The following is a 16,446-nucleotide window of genomic DNA, read 5'->3' as shown; positions in this document are numbered from 1 at the left end:
GCGTGGGGTGGGGGGAAGGGGAGGGACACACAGGGCATGAGCGGGGGGTGGGGGGAAGGGGAGAGACACACGGGGCATGAGCAGGGGGTGGGGAAGAGGAGAGACACACAGGGCATGAGCGGGGGGTGGGGGAAGGGGAGAGAGACACGGGGCATGAGCTGGGGGTGGGGGGAAGGGGAGAGAGACACAGGGCATGAGCGGGGGGGTGGGGAACAGTAGGGAGACACAGTGCATGAGCTGGGGGTGGGGGGAAGGGGAGAGACACACGGGGCATGAACGGGGGGTGGGGGAAGGGGTGAGAGACACGGGGCATGAGCGGGAGGTGGGGGGTAGGGGAGAGACACACGGGGCATGAGCGGGGGTGGGGGGAAGGGGAGAGACGCATGGGGAATGAGCGTGGGGTGCGGGGAAGGGGAGAGACACAAAGGGCATGAGCGGGGGGTGGGGGAAGGGAAGAGACACACGGGGCATGAGCGGTGGTGGGGGGGAAGGGGAGAGAGACAAGGGGCATGAGCAGGGGGGTGGGGGAACAAGTAGGGAGACACTGGGTATGAGTGGGGGTTGGCGGGAAGGGGAGCGAGACATGGGCCATGAGCATGAGGTGGGGGAATGGGTGAGACACACGGGGCATGAGCGGGGGGTGGGGTGGGAGAGGTGAGACACACGGGCCATGAGTGGGGGTGGGGGGAAGGGGAGAGACACACGGGCATGAGAGGGGGGGTGGGGGAAAGGAGGGAGACACGGGGCATGAGCGGGGGAAGGGGAGAGACACACGAGGCATGAGCGGGGGGTGGGGGAAGAGGAGAAACACAAGGGCATGAGCGCGGGGTGGGGGGAGGAGAGAGACATGGGGCATTAGCGGGGGTGTGGGGGGAAAGGAGGGAGACACGGGACATGAGCGGGGGTGGGGGGAAGGGGAGAGACACACGGGACATGAGCGGGGGGTGGGGGGAACAGTAGAGAGACACAGGGTATGAGCGGGGGGTAGTGGGGAAGGGGAGAGACACATGGGGCATGAGCAGGGGGTAGGGGGGAAGTCGAGAGACACATGGGGCATGAGCAGGGGTGGGGGGAAGGGGAGAGACACACGTGGCATGAGCGGGGGGTGGAGGGGAGAGAGACAAGGGGCATGAGCGAGGGTGGGGGAACAGTAGGAAGACATGGGGCATGAGTGTGGGATGGGGGAAGTGGAGAGACACACGGGACATGAGGGGGGTGGGGGGAAGGGGTGAGACACACAGGGCATGAGCGTGGGGTGGGGGGGAAGGGGAGGGACACACAGGGCATGAGCGGGGGGTGGGGGGAAGGGGAGAGACACACGGGGCATGAGCAGGGGGTGGGGGAAGGGGAGAGACACACAGGGTATGAGCGGGGGTTGAGGGGGAATGGGAGAGAGACATGGGGCATGAGCGGGGGTGGGGGGGAAGGGGAGAGACACACAGGGCATGAGCGTTGAGTGTGGGGGAAGGGGAGAGAGACACGGGAAATGAGCAGGAGGTGGGGGCAAGGTGAGAGGCACACGGGGCATGAGCGGGGGGTGGGGGTAAGGGGAGAGACACATGGGGCATGAGCGGGGGGTGGGGGAGAAGGGGAGAGAGACAAGGGGCATGAACGGGGGTGGGGGAAGGGGAGAGAGACACGGGGCATGAGCGGGGGTGGGGGGAACAGTAGGGAGACATGGGGCATGAGTGTGGGGTGGGGGGAAGTGTAGAGACACACGGGACATGAGGGGGGTGGGGGGAAGGGGAGAGACACAAAGGGCATGAGCGAGGGGTGGGGGAAGGGAAGAGACACACAGGGCATGAGCGGTGGTGGGGGGGAAGGGGAGAGAGACAAGGGGCATGAGCAGGGGGGTGGGAGAACAAGTAGGGAGACACGGGGTATGAGCGGGGGTTGGCGGGAAGGGGAGCGAGACATGGGCCATGAGCATGAGGTGGGGGGAAGGGGTGAGACACACGGGGCATGAGCGGGGGGTGGGGTGGGAGAGGTGAGACACACGGGCCATGAGTGGGGGTGGGGGGAAGGGGAGAGACACACGGGCATGAGAGGGGGGGTGGGGGAAAGGAGGGAGACACGGGGCATGAGCGGGGGAAGGGGAGAGACACACGAGGCATGAGCGGGGGCGTGGGGGGAATGGGAGAGACACACGGGGCATGAGTGGGGGGTGGGGGGAAGGGGAGAGAGAGACACGGGCATGAGCAGGGGGGTGGGGGAAAAGTAGGGAGACATGGGGCATGAGCTGGTGGTGGGGGGAAGGGGAGAGACACACGGGGCATGAACGGGGGGTAGGGGGGAAGGGAAGAGAGACACGGGGCATGAGCGGGGTGGGGGGGAAGGGGAGAAACACACGGGGCATGAGCGGGGGGTGGGGGAAGGGGTGAGACACACGGGGCATGAGCAGGGGTTGGGCGGAAGGGGAGAGACACACGGGGCAGCGCGGGGGGTGGGGGGAAAGGGGAGAGACACACGGGGCATGAGCGGGGGGAGGGGAGAGAGACACGGGGCATGAGCTGGAGGTGGGGGGATAGTAGGGAGACACGGGGTATGAGCGGGGATGGGAGAAGGGGAGAGACACACGGGGCTTGAGCAGGGGGTGGGGGGAGGGGAGAGACACACGGGGCATGAGCGGGGTTGGGTGGGAAGGGGAGTGACACACGGGGCATGAGCGGGGTGGGGGGGAAGGAGAGAGACACGGGGCATGAGCGGGGGGTGGGGGAGGGGAGAGACACAAGGCATTAGCGGGAGGGGTGGGGGGAAAGGAAGGAGACACGGGGCATGAGCGGGGGGAAAGGGAGAGACACACAGGGCATGAGCGGGGGGTGGGGGGAGAGAGGAGAGACACACGGGGCATGAGCGGGGGGTGGGGGAACAGTAGGGAGACAAAAACAAAGGGAAATACTACACCAAATGCTGCTTTGGTTTCCCTAGACCGGTTACAAAAACAGGTCAAGTGAACAACTTCATGTCTTCAGTTACACATAGTGTTTAAGGTAAATCACCTAAAAATACATATTACATAAAAAGAACAGAAGAAGCAAAATATATTAATGATTACAATGCAATCATTGCCCTCTTATGGAATGCAAACATAGATGTGCAGTACACTGCAGACAATTCCACTGCAGTTGCACGATATGTTACAGCATACTTAACCAAAGCAAAAAAAACAGAGCTTCAAGACCTCTGGAATGATCTGTCATCAAACAAAACACTGTCTCAGAAATTGTGCAGGATGGGTTAAAAATGCACTCCCATAGAGAATGTGGCTCCTATGAAGCAGCAGATCGTTTAACCGGTACTGCTTTGTATTGAAAATCTGAAAATATAGTATGGCTAAGTCTTGGTCCTGCTAAATCTAGAAAAAGAGTTCTCAATCATATGACGACAGAGAAACAATAGCCAAACATGATCCCAACAGCTAAGACATTTTATAAAACCATTTGCTGGACACATACTACCCAAACAGAAGTACCACTTTGGAAACCATGTGTCTATACCACATAGCCCAAAACTTCACATACAAAAGTAATATAAAACCTGATGAAAAAAAGGTAGATACAGAGTGACAAATTATGAAGGTAGCTTAGTAAAACTCACCAAACCACCAAATTAATCATTTCAAATTGTCATTAAAGACTCATCAACATAAAGAACTATATTACATGTCCCTGCTACAACTCTTTAAACCATGGAGAAAAGAAGAAGACATACTAGATAACTTTGACTCCTACGAAGACGCTTTCAAAGCAAATGAAAGCACTATAACCGATGTAAACTTTACACACTACAAAACAATGTTGCACAATGAACAGCAACACGAAGAACTCCAGGCCCAACTAGATAAGGACACTACTGACCGTAGTCAACCTTCTGTAACAGGAAGCCAAGAACCACTGGGACAGCCACTAATAGCAAATGAGGCAGAATTAGCTATGACAGAAGTAGAAAACACTATGTGTCTGTATGAAGATAAAGAAGACTTAACTATACTACAATCAAAACTCAACAATGTACAGCGTAGCATTTTTCAAGAAGTAACAAAAGAAATTGTACATGGTGTACAACATGAAAATAAAGAATGCACCTGCCAAAATTACAAACCTATACTACTGTACGTCAGTGGTGAAGCTAGTTCTGGCAAAACATTCTTGATCAAAATCATCAGCAAGTTCCTTCAACAATAGACAAACAACACAATGTCAGCTGTTGTCACTGCCCCAACAGGTTTAGCTGCCTACAACATAGGTGGTGTCACGTTACACCAATTACTACTCCTGCCAGTAGAACACCAAAACAAATTAGACTATTACATACTTTCTACAGAAGCTGCAATGGAACTACGCAGAGTGTAAATGAAAATGCTACTAATAGATGAAGTGAGCATGGTCTCCAACCTAATGTTGGCTTTGATTCACCTCAGATTACAAGAAGTACTCAAAACAAACTACGAAGAGCTCTTTGGAGGAAAACACATTATTGTATTCTGAGATCTTCATCAATTGACACCAGTGAAAGTTGAACCTATTTTGAAAACCTTAGGACACAGACTCTGCCGTAAAACTGTTGGCAGCATAGGAAATGTCAACCTTTGGCAACATTTCCAATACAGAGAATTAACAGAAAACATGCAGCAATCTGCAGATCTCACTTGTGCCAACATCTTAAAAAGTATTAGAGTTGGTATACTATCTCAAGAAGCACAAGCAATATTGAAAACGCGCACATTCATGCACTTTATGGCAAAAATGCATGTGCTAATGATGTTATGGAACAATTAGTACACAAAAATGTCAACTGTGTGGCCTTAATGCCAATTCTTGCAAGCTGTTTCAAATTCAATGAAACATGTTTAAATAAAGAAATGCAAACAATAATGGCAATTAGCGCCACAGACAAACTAGACGTACATGGTATGATATTACCCATGTGTGAGCAATCTACAACAAGACTAAATAGTTTAGAAAATTCAATCTCCAAACCAGCTGGGTTGGAAAAAATATTAAAATTATCCTTAAATTGTAGAGTAATGCTTAAACGTAACCTTGACATGGATCAAGGACTAGTTAATGGAGCACTGGGTACAGTTGTTGGCTTTCAAACATACCCACGTGACAACAACATTCAGTTTGTCAATATTCTCTTTGACAAACTTTCCGAAGTGAAAAGTATAGGACTCTCAACAGCTCAATTCCTTCTCTTCAAAGACATTTATGTATGCAGTGAACAATTTTCTCTAACCCTTGCATACGCAGCCACCATTCATAAATCACAAGGTCTTACCCTAGACAAAGCATTGATAGATATTGGTAACAAAGTCTTTAAAGAAGGCATAAGCTATGTAGCACTATCACGCTTACGTTCACTTGACGGTCTATTTCTAATCAACTTTGATGCAAGTAAAGTAAATGCTGATATTCCTTGCATTTTAGATTACAATAGACTACCTTCACTATACACCCCCACCTAAAAACATATCGTGTTCCACAAAAAGTAAAACGTTAGAAAACTAATTCAAACAGAAATGCAACAGGATGTCACTGCAAATCCTCCAAAGAGAGTAAAAGAAGCTAATACTTCATAAATTACCACAACCAAAGAAAAACCTATTACTCAAAGTAACTTGGGTACTTCTTCAAAGAAACAACACACATTCCAAAAAAATGACTTGGACACAGATTTATCTGGTCCATTAAAATGTTCCAAAATAACTGGTGTAAGTTGCTACGCAAATGTAGCAATGCATATTATATTTCAATTGCCACCAATTGTTGACAACATTTACTTACACAGTACAGACCAATTGTGTTTGCAAATATTAGTACTTCATAGAAACACAACAAACAATCCTGACAACACGTATAGTGTTCATGGAATAAGGCAAGAATTGGACTACTGTGCTGGAATGGTGAAATTCACTATAAACCCACAAGAAGATCCACAAGAATTTCTAATGTACTTACTACAAGTACTGGAAAACAAAAACATACCTATAAATGAAATCCTCCAGATTTCATACATATGGAAACATACATGCACTCTCTGCAACAATGTGACACAGGAACAAATCCCTAATGAGCACTTTGTGTATGTATCCATACCTAATTGTGAATCCGTTCCATTTCAGCAACTTGTACAAAATACAAACCATGGTAGATTATATACTACCTGCAATTCGGATAATCGCTCCACCTTACTAATACAAACACATAGTAAATACGTAATACTAATGCTTCTACGTTACAATTCAGATGGTACCAAAAGCAACTGCAAGCTGACTGGATTCACACATGGTCAATTATCACTTGGTGAAAAAACTTTCACAACAATAGGTATAATCTACCACACAGCAGCCACAACCAATGCAGGTCACTACACTGCATATATAAAAAAAAATGTGGATGGTTCGAATGTAATGATAGTACCATTACTCTAAAGCAGAGATTACCAGAAAATCTTAGAAACGCTTATTTAATCTTCTTAAAACCAAAATTTAATAACTAATCTGTACTTAAACATTAACAAAACTTCAATTAAAGAACTATAAACTGTTAGAATATGCCAACAGATATCTAACTGCCCCAAGATTCTATAACAACTAAACAGATAAATGAATACCACTAAATTAAATAAAAAAATAAACAGTTAGAATACGCCAACTGGTATCTAACTGCCCCAAGATTTTGCAATAACCAAACAGATAAATCAATACCACTACATTATAACAAAAAATAGACAGTTAGAATACGCCAACTGGTATCTAACTGCCCCAAGATTTTGCAATAACCAAACAGATAAATCAATACCACTACATTATAACAAAAAATAGACAGAATATGCCAACAGGTATCTAACTGCTCCAACAATCTGCAACAAGCCAACAGATAGAACATTAGCCAGAAACAACAAGTGAACACTAAAAACAAACAAACAAATAGACTGTAGCATAACAATAAAAGGGTTTTTTAATCTGACATGGATTTCTTTTTTCCCACAGACCCAATGATTTTAGCAACAAACACAGAAACTGAGCAAATTGCACAGTACACTGATTTGTAATCTACTAAATATGAGGGTCAAAATAAATAAAAAATGTCTATTATTCAATGTTATAAGTCGTTACAAACTACCAATACTAAAATGATCTTTTATTTTATCACAAAAATTGACAAGGAATATATGTACTCCAGTTACCAAACCAAACAGTAAGTATTTTATAATAAGTACAACCACCGCAGCATATCACACCCATAGTGGCTTATAACTTCGGTGCTTATAATTTTGATCTTGGCCATGCACCCAAGACTCTAGGCCCTAGCCACAACCACCGCAGCATATCACACCTATAGTGACTTATAACTTTGGTGCTTATAAATTTGGTCTTGGCCATGCACCCAAGACTCTAGGCCCTGGCCACAACCACTACAGCATATCACACCCATAGTGGCTTATAACGTCGGTGCTTATTGATTGATTGATTGATATTTTAATTCTATTGCGCTCATACACAAGTGTTTCAGAGCATGACAATGCAAGGGAGGGGAACAGGGGAGAACAAAACAGTGATCTTACTAGGCCCAGTGACATTGAGAACGCGCAAGTGCATGGGAGAGGGCGGAGGGGAAAAGTGCATGGAAGGGGGAGAGGTAGAAAGTGCGAAGCTTGCAAGGGGTGTCCCGGAGGCAGTGCGGGAGGGTGGCAGGATGAGCAGGTACCTGGGCCCAAAAGACAGAGGGTGGTCAGGTGCACGGTACCAAGAGAGAACAGATCAGCAGGGGAGAGAGGGAGCGAAGGCAGAAGAAAAGAGGAAGGTCTTGAGGTGCTTCCGGAACCGGAGATGATTCTCCTCAAGTTTTAGAGTGGCAGGGAGGCTGTTCCAGAGGGAGGCCCCAGCCGAAGACAGAGATCTACCCCCAGCTCATTTCTTAGAAAAACGACTGACCCTGAGTGAGTTGGAGGTAGAGGAGCAAAGAGCTCGAGAGGGGAGGTATTTGTGGAGGGATAGCTGAAGGTATTTTGGACCCAGGCCCCAGAAAGCCTTGTGCACAATGCAGAGGGTTTTGAATTTAATCCTTGCATCCACTGGGAGCCAGTGGAGAGATTTCAGAGCTGGAGAGGTATGATCCCAGGGCTTGGGGCCAAGGACAAGTCTTGCAGTCCTGTTCTGGATTAGTTGCAGAGGGCGGAGGGTAGAGGCAGGTAGATTTAGATAGAGGCTGTTACAATAGTCCAAGCTAGAGAGAACCAGAGCTTGAGATACCATGAGCTTCTGGGGGAAGGAGAGGAAAGGCAGAGTACCTCTGAGGAGGTGCAGTTGGAAATTTGAGACCTCAGAGATGTGGGCGGAGAAGGAAAGGGTGGAGTCAAAGATGACCCCGATGTTCTTAGTCTCGCAGGTGGGGGTAGGAGGAGGGCCAAGGGAGGCCGGCCAGAGAGTGAGGGGAAAGGATGGTGAAGGTGTGCCGATGAGGAGGATCTCTGTCTTGCTGGCATTCAAACAAAGATCATTGGTGGCACACCAATCTTGAATGGCAGTTAGGCAATCACAGATGAGAGAGGGAGAGGAGGTGGCAGAGGGCAGCCTGAAAATGAGGTTAGTGTCATCAGCGTAGCACTGGAAACTTGAGCAGAAAATGGCAATGCAGTGGGCGAGAGTTGCCAAGTATTGGTTGAAAAGCCTGGGCGAGAGGTTAACTTATAAATTAGTTCTTGACCATGCACCCAAGACTTTAGGTCCTGGCCACAACCACCGCAGCATATCACACCCATAGAATCAAACATTTTAACTATGCCATATGGGCACTTTTTATGTCCGCGAACAATATGAATGTTCTTAGAACAGTTTCAACTTGCCTATAAACAGTACGTACAGGTATAGTGTCCTCACAACACCCCCATTTTGTTTAATTACGAACATTTCAGGACACTGCGTGTGTTCTTAGAACAGTTTCAACTTGCCTACGAACAATACGGACAAGTGTAGCATCCTCAGGACACCCCCATTTTGTTCGTTTACGAACATCCCAGGACACTTGATGTGTTCTTAGTACAGTTTCAACTTCCCTACGAACAATACAGACAGGAATAGCGTCCTCAGGACACCCCCATTTCGTTTATTTACGAACATTTCAGGACACCGCATGTGTTCTTAGAAGAGTTTCAACTTGTCTACGAACAATACGGACAGGCGTACTGTCCTCAGGACACCCCCATTTTGTTTATTTACAAACATCCTAGAACACTTGATGTATTCTTAGAACAGTTTCGACTTGCATGCGAACTATACTGACAGGTACCGTGTCCTTAGGACACCCCATTTTCATTAGCTACGGACATTAAGGACAGCGTTGCTGTCCGCGGTCAGAACGAACACAACAGGTGTGCCTGCCACCTAAATAAATACAACATTTGACCCATCTCTTACTCCCCCACCCTCCCCAAACAGTATTACACGCCAACACATTGACTAAATAGTATTTTTCCACCAAGTTTCACTGCGCTGTCCATGGATGTCCGTGGATACAAGATGGCGGGCGTGCCCAGAAAATCTGACGCACCACATGCTCTCAACCACCCAATCAGCGAGCACGTTGAATGTCCGCAGACATGACGTGGATCACCCAGCCAATCAGGACCCTGTCCGCGGAGCGAACAGGGAAGTGTGTCCGCGGACCGAACATAGATATCAGTAATTTTTTGTGACCTTCTTTTTGGTCATTTAAAAAAAAAACTACTGGACGGATTTTCACCAAATTGGCAAAAACACGCTTTCGGGACCAAGCCGCTGCTCCTGGTCCAAATTTGTTGAAAATCTGTCCAGCAGTTTGGGCTGTAGGCGTGAGCAGTTTTGTCCCCATTCAGTCTATGGGAAAAAAAGGGACCCTTTATAACTTTGCCCCCCTGGACCAAACCTCACCAAACTTTGCAAGTGTGGGCTATATACTTTTTTTTCAAAGTTTGGTGAGGATCCATCCAGGGAGAGCAGAGTTATAAGCCGCCCAAAAAGTGCTCTTCCTATGGAAACAGCAACTTAACCATAACTACACGGCCACTACCGTGGCTGTGTAATATATATATGTACATATATACATAAATAACTTTATGAAACACAGTCAACCATCCGATGAATCGGGATAATGCCAGTAAACCACAAGTTAACTTAACCTGGTTTGATAAGAGCTACACACTTCACCAGGATATCCTTGGCATGCGACACATTGCAATTGTTCACCATATTTGACAACACATCTAAAAGAACACCAACATGGAAGTGCTAAGCTACAATTGGACAGTGCTCATACACTCATAGCAAATTTGGATGCAACTCTATTGTTCAAAATGGTACTCACCAACAGATTCTTGTATCTTTCAAACTTTCCTTTAATGATCTTCAAGGTTAATCCTCCTTATTTACAATTGCGGGTAGTAATCCCAAAGTGGGTTACTGTGAATTGGTAATCAATATGTCTATCAGAAAACCATTCAAATTGGTCATTTCCACTAGTTATATTCTTAAAATCATAATCTTACCTATAAAGAGATATAATTCCCTTTAAATTCAACCAGTTCTGAATGGTGCCTCTTCGTAAAGGTTTCCCATTGGATATGACAAAAATTCCATCACTGAAAGTGTTCTGGCGGTTATCAGACAGGTAGCTCAAATACCAACTAGTATCTGGTACAAATACCTAAAAGACAACAAAGAAAATCTTGTCTCAGTATCAGAAGTGCCTAAGGTCCCAAATCAGCGGGCCAAATCCTTGTGGGCACTTTGCTGCTGACCTATAGTGAAACGAAATAAAGTGGGCTTGGTCCCACGTGATCTCACTTCAAGCACACCCACCGCCATCTTCTCACCTACTATATTTCGTAAACAATGCGTGTGATGTCACACGCATCGTGTGACATCACGTGCATGCGCATTTATGAAAAAAGTATTATTTTCCACGCGTCAGCAATCACAATGATTTGTGTGGTCTCTATGATACATATTTCGTACCACCCACTTGGACAGTCCATAAAAAAAAATACTCTCCAAAATTGTAGTATCCAGGTCCCATTCTGGAGCTGCTTTGTCAAACCTATTAGGCTCCACATTATCTGAATCAAATGTAGTATGGTCCACATTATCTGAATGCACAAATATAATGGGTAAGAACCTAAGGTGTCAATATATTTTACGTGTTATTAGGCTCATGCACTGATGGCAGATCTAATCTTGAACAGCTTGTGCCATTGCTGAATCTGCAATAACTTATAAGTAATCGGACAATGCCTTTAAGAGGTCTCACTTCTGCATAAATGACCAACATCCAAAATGTTAAATCTCAACGTGGATAGGACCAATAAAAATATGGGCCAAAATTTCATTTTTGGGATATTCTAGATAAAAACTCCTGATGATAACCAAACCATAAATAGGGTTAAACAAAAATCAGGTGAATACAAATGTTTGGTCTCTAACCTTCATTATTAGGAAGGGTTAATCAGAAACACCTCCTAGGAGAATTCATCACAAAATGTATTGAAGGCTATGAACATTACAAAAGGAATGAATAGACATTTTGCTAAAAACTGGCAGTTCCCTCATGCGATTATTACAGGTTAGGATTAAGCACATACATCATAAAAACACATGCATTTCATGTTCTGAATTGAGCCCGACCTGCACACACCGCAATTTGCATATATATTTGGTCTCAATCGGCCTCAACTTGAGCTGTAGATCACCTCCCTATTTACCTAATTGGGCTCTTTTCAATCCAATGAATTATGTATTTTTCACATTGCCCATTTATTGACATTCCTGCCAATTCATTGCTAACGGTAACCGTTGGTCCTGCTTCCTGAGGCTCGAGATATGCTCTCTGATCCTCATGCAAAGCTGCCTTATGGTACTGCCTATATAAATCTTCAAATATACACAAACAATTGCAGAGACCACATAGTGCATCTGACAGTTATTAAAGTCCTTGATCATAACTTTTGTACCTTGTTTACTGCCAAATTATTGATAATCAGGATGTGCAAACCTGCACATATTGCAGCTCCCGCACATATCAAAAGCTTGCAAGAAAGTGTGAGTTATTTGACAGCCCAATGGTAATTTTCTAAATATTGAACTCCAACACTGTGTGATTTTGGGCAATTTTCTGTGACGGAGTTCAGGAAATGGTAAAGAAAACTTTGGACTCGAAATGGAAGTGGCTGAGGAATCCTCCTTTTCCCCGGCTCCTGGGCTGTCCACCTTTACCTGCCGACAGTGCTCAGAACCTGTTTGGAGGAAGGAGCCCCCTCAATTTAATTTCTGTCTTGCTCGTCTTTTTGGGGTTGAATAGTTTCTGGTCTCCATACTTACCCTCTCCAATTCATGGTCTTTTGGGACCCATTTTTCTTTGAGAGGGATCCTGTTTTTTTTTTTTTTTAAGATAAGGTCTGCTTACCTGAATCCTCCAGGAATTCTTCTCCTAATCCGGAGTTCTTCCACTAAATGGGTTCTTCTTTGGCCTCTCCTACTTACCTTTTTCTCTTTGGGTTCTAACATTTTGCAGGTAGAAGAGACTCTTTCAGGCTGGGAGCTTTTTAGAGGTTCTATTTGGGTGAGAAATGAAGTTTGCTCTAGGGTTTGGCATCTCCCTTCTACCTGGGCCCCTCCTCAGGAAACTGTGGTTTGTCGGAGGTTTCCTCCTGTCATTTCCCCACTGGGGCATCAGACCTGGGGGTTGGGGAATTCTGGGAAGCAGGGTTAGGTGGAGAGTTAGACTGAGCCCTCAGCATATGCCCCAGATCATCAGTCAGTTGCTGGACCTGTCGTTTCAGTTGCAAGACCTTGTCTGTGTGGTAGGGTAGTCTCATGTCATATCTCTGTTGCACCCGAAAAGGGTACCTTTCCCTCCACCCGGAGTAGCTTGGGTACTTGAAATTTCCCCCATAATTTTCCATCCTGAATCTTCCTTCTCCTGGGTTCAGGGATGTATTGTCCTGGAACCGGGGAGAGAGAGAGGAGGGTTGTTTTCGAAGTTCTGGTTTGGTAGATATCTGGGGGAAAAGTTCAAATTGAAAGGTGTAGTGATACTTCTCTTCTGAGGGAAGTTAAGAGTGAAGTTTCTGGGCGCAGTATGGTTCCCCCCCTTAGGCCGGGAGAGTGTACACATACCCCAGGATTGGTTTGGTACCCTTGGACCTAGGGCTTATATAGGTGGCAGGATCAGATGGATCATTTTTCTGGGCCCCAGCCTGACTACTATTCGTTTTGGGGCAGGTTGGGGGAGTGTATTCTGCCTCCCATTTTGCTTGTTGGCAGGATGGTTTCTTTTAGGCCCCCATGCCTCTAGATCCAATTGAGAGGTTGTTTTACCTCGGCCACCTTCACAGCAGCAGGGGTGTTAAATGGTTTAGGGTTTTTGCTGTATTGTTACTATCAGCAAGAATTTGGACCACATAGATCATAATGGCTGTTCGGTCACCCGATCCAGGGTCCTATGCTGGTTAAAGTCATGCATCGGGCTGAGTCATTATGTATTTGGGGAGCACAGGGAAATGTGTACTTATGAACACCCTACTATTGGGGTTCACCCACGGGGAAGTCTGAGGAAATGTTTGTTTTAGTTCCTGCACAAACTCCCTAGGCACCTGATCTTTTCCACACTACAAGTTATAGGCAGCCTTACGGGTTTCTTGTGGGTTACTATGGGTGGAAACAAGTTCCAATAATGGCTGCCTTATTGTTGGAAACTTTATAATGATTGTGGTCCTCCTGTCCTGCAAAGAAACTGGTGAGAAATTCCTTTGAGCAAATGCTATACTATTCACATCAATTCTGATCTGGAATGATGCCATCATTTGCTCATAAAGCTCTAAGTGCTCCCATACCGAATATGTTGTATTCTTATGCTAGGGATTAAAAAATGTCTATATGGCCTTTATCTGTTCAATTGGGTCTTTAACAAAACCCTTGTTCTGTTTACCTGTCTTTTTCTCCTTCTGCATTAGAGACTATTCATCTTCTGACTCACAAATGTTACTGGTACAACCTTTCCCTTTCTTCGAGGCACTCCCTATCTCTATGAGACTGGGAATATCTCCCAGAACCACATGGGCTTTTCTCCTCTCGCCTGGCCAAAGTGAACTCTCAGGGTCACTCTCCCTGGATTTCCTTTCATGTCCAGGATAGAACCCAGTTTCCTCATCCTTCCTATCAGCGAGTCTGGGGAATTCTCCCCTTCCCTGAATATACAGAGGTTTTTAGAATGCCCTTCCTAGTGTGAGGGTCTGGCTTTTCTCCTTCAGCAAAGCGGGCAAGGTGGTCTGAAGTCGCATCTTCAGCGATTCTAACTCCCTGACTTTCTCCTCATAAGAGTTTTCAGGGTCTGAAGTACTTACAGTATTATTCCTTCCTCCCCAGCCCACACTGGTCCGTCCCCTTTCCCTTATGTGTGGTATAGATGAATATTCATTCTTATCGGACAAGGACTGGCCTTCTGGATCACAGTCCCCCACTACCATCATAACACTCTTTTTTGTCACAGTGCAATTCTACCACCACATCACGTCTTCCTTTACCAACAAGTCACTCTTCTGTGTCACAGTGTCCCACTACCACCGACTCAGTATTTTTCATCAATCCCCCAATAGCACCACTCCACTCTTCCTCATCACAGCCCCCACTACCACAACATAGTTGAGGAGACCCTAAAATGTCACATAGGTCCAGATATATTGAACTAAATCCAAACAAAGCTCAATTACAGAGAAGACAATGCACAGCAAAACCCAGCTTTATTTGCATCAAGACGAAGCCGGGACAGCATACAAGTATGGAAATCTTGCTGCTCTCAAAATGTTAATCAAGAACCAACGCATCATCAATGATGTGACAACATAATATCAGTTCACAAATCTTTTGGGGAATGGGGATAGGTTAGTGGTTTTGGCTACATATAAATTCCATAGAGATTAAGTGTTTAATTGAATTACATGTATATGATGGCTCCACCTGAAAAGAAATTGATAATGGTTAAAATACATAATCTCTATGACAAGTAGTTGGTTGGCATATTGTTTCATGGGCAGTGTGACACCAACATTTCGATAGGTTGGCTCTTTACTAACCAACCTCGGACACTTGACAGGTTATGAAGATATGAGCCAGACTTAGAGTGGGTTGAGAGAGGCCCATGGAGCGTTCTTCTTCCAATTAAAAGTTACCATCCCTCATTCTCAGCCCATCAGACTGGGCAAACCCTTTGTACATGGCCTTGTGCGATTATTTGTGTCTATTTGTGTATTTAGGGAGTACAGCAGGTGTCTTATCTATGTTCTCTTCTAATGAATGGCCAGTTTTCTCTGTGTTTGGGTCCCGTGCTAAGAGACCATCTATGAAATGAAATGACCTTCTATTTACTGAGGTTGTAGCTAATATCAATGTGTATGTCGTGTTTTCTCTTGACACCAGGGACACTCTTGAGTTATTGTTCATGGAGCCTTTTGGGCTTATTGTTTCACTGCACCTGGCTAACAAAGACGGGCTGTGCTCTTCTGAAACCTTAATTCATATAGGGGTATGCTGCTTGCGTCTTAGGAACCATTATCTCGTGCCTTAGTTCAACCGTCCCCATCCTCCCTTATTTCCTCTAAACTTGGTACTTGTTGCCAGCTACTGTCTGAGCTCTGCATGGATTTGTGTTTTTGTAGATTCAGACGTTTGAGCCTTTCAATGAAGCCTTGAGGCTGTTGCAAATTATGAGACATGCTATGGCTTCTATCTTTAAGAAGATGGCTTCCCAATTACAGTCTTGTTTCCATGCTAGCAAGCTATTTATGCATGTTGTTCATGTTGCACTTACCATACAAATTACAAATTGGTCATGTTAATGTTCTTCATGTCTTACCGATGTTATGTTAGTATTCTTCATGCCTAAATGCATATATATCCTATTGTACATGTTCTTCATGTGGACTGCATGTTTGCTTCATGTCTAGTATGCACAATGTTTACTGTTGCAATGTTAGTTTGAATGCCTTTGTCAACTTCAGCGCACATTTTCCCCAAGCCCTGATGTACTAGTGGGAGATAAGGGGGAAAAGGCATCTGTCACCTTTGCAGTATTGGTGCACGGTAAGGGCAGAAGCTATGTGTGACATATTCATCTCCCTCCCAACACTTCCCTTTCTCTTCAAGCCCTCAACCACTCTTCGGCTCAACCCCAGATAGGGCACTTTGAGAATCCCTATTTTGCTCACCCCTCTCAAGCTGCCTCCATGCCTCATGTGTTCCTCTGGACTAGAGGTCATGTAACAACATACCCCATCACAATCATAGTTATCCAGTATTCTGTGTAATTTTGGGGGTTTTAAGGATATGTGAATTTTGACACAGGATGTGCATTAGGTCTGTTTGAGTATGGGAAGTTATCTGTGTGTGTGTACACATGCACTTGAGTATACAAG

Source organism: Ambystoma mexicanum, chromosome 7p (assembly GCF_040938575.1).
Source record: "Ambystoma mexicanum isolate Mex_15411 chromosome 7p, UKY_AmexF1_1, whole genome shotgun sequence".
Lineage (NCBI taxonomy): Eukaryota > Metazoa > Chordata > Amphibia > Caudata > Ambystomatidae > Ambystoma > Ambystoma mexicanum.
This window is presented reverse-complemented; position numbering follows the sequence as displayed.